This window comes from Triticum aestivum, chromosome 1A (genome assembly GCF_018294505.1).
Source record: "Triticum aestivum cultivar Chinese Spring chromosome 1A, IWGSC CS RefSeq v2.1, whole genome shotgun sequence".
In the NCBI taxonomy this organism is placed as follows: Eukaryota; Viridiplantae; Streptophyta; class Magnoliopsida; order Poales; family Poaceae; genus Triticum; species Triticum aestivum.
This window is the reverse complement of record NC_057794.1, coordinates 21477381-21480664: the sequence shown is the minus strand read 5'-3', so window position 1 is coordinate 21480664 and position 3284 is coordinate 21477381.

The window sequence follows — 3284 nt, the reverse complement described above, 5'->3', positions numbered from 1 at the left end:
ATGACGGGTCTTGTGACCCCTGTTTGCAATAATTGCTATGACGGCTCTTCTGAGCCTTTATCTATATAAGTTGTTGAGTTATGCTGTGATGCCATGTTGTACAGCACATACTTGCATGTTATGCGTACGTGTAATGTGTATTGCTATGTGTGGGATCTGACTATCTAGTTGTTTATTCTTAGTAGCCTCTCTTACCGGGAAATGTCTCCTAGTGCTTCCACTGAGCCCTGGTAGCTTGCTACTGCTCTGGAACACTTAGGCTGGCCGGCATGTGTCCTTCTTCGTTCCTGTGTCTGTCCCTTCGGGGAAATGTCACGCTTTGAGTACCGGAGTCCTGTTAGCCCGCTACAGCCCGGTTTACCGGAGTCCTGCTAGCCCAGTGCTACAGCCCGGACCCACTTGCTGATGACCGACACGTTCGAAGCTGGGTCATGGATGCCTGTCCCTGTAAGTCTGCGCCACTTTGGGTTTACGACTAGTCATGTCAGCCCGGGCTCCTTTTCATATGGATGCTAGCGACACTATCATATACGTGAGCCAAAAGGCGCAAACGGTCCCGGGAAAAGGTAAGACGACACCCGTGGGAATGCCGTGCGTGAGGCCGCAAAGTGATATGATGTGTTACCGGCTAGATCGATGTGACATCGAGTCGGGGTCCTGACAATTATCAATCATTCCCACATTGGCAGTGGCTCCATGTAGACCATATGTCTCATCACCGTGGTCGTGCTGCAATAGGTGGCTGTGTTCACTTGTTATGAAGGGGTCAAGATCATTGAGCACAACACTGTTGTATTGCGGCCACTCCCCGTCCATGGTGATCTGTTGTCATGAAACAAAATGTTTATTCCCCTATATAGAGTTAAAGGCAGCAGTAAACTAATATTTTAAAAAAAACATGTAGAAGTGAAAAATGAAACCACATAGAAGGAAACATCATACAGAAGACTACGTCTCCAACTACATTTAGGTTTCTATGCCCACATTAGTCGGATGGTACTTCACTTTAAAAATAATTTAAATTCGTCTATAGGAGTTTCCGACACCGATCTGGATGTAAGCATGTAGACTTTAGTGATGCTATAGTTGATATACTTTCTTGACCTCACAATAGTATATTCATGATTACCTTCGGCCGATTACTTAAAAAAATTCGAAACAAGTATGCCCTACATAGTAATGCAAAACTATTACTTTCTCATCTCATCATGTTCTTTTCTTTTTATCCAAATAACTATGCCTATCTATATATACATTTGGATCTATCTACAGATTCCATATATGTCGTATATTTAGACAAGGAGGACCTACGTACAGTAAAAATGAGCACCAACTACTCCTACAAATTATAGAAGCGAGATATTAAAATGTACTATCTGTGGGAAATCATATTAACCATAAATAATAGCATCATATGCACAATAATATAATCAGATCTATGAATATTATCAGATCTATGTTATCTCCAATATTTTACCTTTGGAAGATTAGCTTACCTTATGGCAAGATGCTAGCCATCTCTCAAGCAAAACGATGAAACACTACTTTCTACGTGTATCTACTCATTCCATCACACATGTCATGGAGAATCCGTGCCTAACTTTTGAAGTTAAAGATCATGGGATAATTAGACAAAAACTGTATAAATATTACTTGATAAACGGTTTGAGGAAATACCGTTGACTTCGGTAGTCGTCTTCCTTAGAACTTCGATAGGCGATCAAGGGAAGGAAGTTGTTTTGTTCCTACCGAGATATCAAACTCATTCAGCAAAGAATAGCCATGATCATCATAATTTAAAGCTGTGGGGAGCATGTGGAATTTAGGCTATTGGACCCATGATTAATGCAAGCAATTACCTGTATCCAAATATATGCTCAGATATCATGGATTTTGACAATTGGGGCATATCTTATATATTGGTTATAATTAAAGCTCATTAAGTATATTTACGGAGTAAATATTGGGATATTGATAAAAATACATTATGTCATTTATACAATAGAAAATGAGTGGTTCAGATTACTAATAGAAAAGAACTACTGAGATCCATAATGGACATAAAGGGTTCTTCTGCTAATACTACATAGAGAGTATGTTTTTAAGGCATATTTTTTGGTCTATTCATCAAATGTGAAGGCAACACAATAGAGAACACCAACAATAACATGCATCCAAGTATAAGGCTTACGTGCCATGGATTTTGAATGTTGCCGCATGGCCCATATATAGGGCATAATTAAGGCTCATTAAGCATACTAGTCGTCAGCCCATGCGTTTGCATGGGATAGGTTTATAGATGATAGTTTAGTAGAAGAGTTTGAAAAGAATTTGTTTTATTCATAAAAAGGACTAGCTACGAATTAAGATAATTTGTATCCAGCTATTGAAAGTTTATTATAAGAAGGACAATTTGTTCATCGCGCGAACATATAATATTCAGATGTTTGCTAACAACCACAAACTGAACTGCACACTACATTCTCAATTGTAGATCAAAACTCATTAAACGAGAGAGAGCAAGATGATGTATATGTTATCCTGCCCTGCTACCAAACAGCTAAGTAAACATGAGACCTTGAGTTGCTAGCATTTTCTTAAGATCATGAATACATAGTTTCTAGGTCTATACTCATTCTGTATTATCCAAGTGGAATCGATGAAAGGTGGTACGTCATGGCATCACAAATACAATGCAGCCGACGTGCTTTTCATCCAATTTTTGTAACTTACATCAAATTCTGTTGTTCTTGGAATTTTAACTTGAAAATAATAAAGTACAGAATGCGTCGAATTTTCTACACATATCAAAACCTTTACTACAAAATAAAAAATTACACAAACTTAAGTAGCATCTATTTATTGAATCCACCAGGTGCAGCCACTGTAGAACAACTAAGCTTGTAAGAGATTGGACCATCAACTACACTGAACAAATTATAATCTGAAACATCCACTCCTATTTTAGAAAAGCAATTGTGAGGCAAGTATGTACTGGTTCGTCAGTCCATGATTGTTGACATGTGGGTTTCACCCAAAATGGATGTAAAAATGAGAGTTGTTGATTGGCAAACAAAAATCCATATATGACTAAAAAATGTATGATCACGGCAAGGGTAGAATTAGTATCATCTACGCTAGAAGTTTTCTAGCCCGAATGGCAATTCCAATATTTCCATGGAAAGGTGGTATATCTGAAAGACTATTTTTATTTATTGTAAGCTACACCACCAATTATATATACTTTGCATCCATTTTTGGACAACCGTATTAAAGTCTGAAGA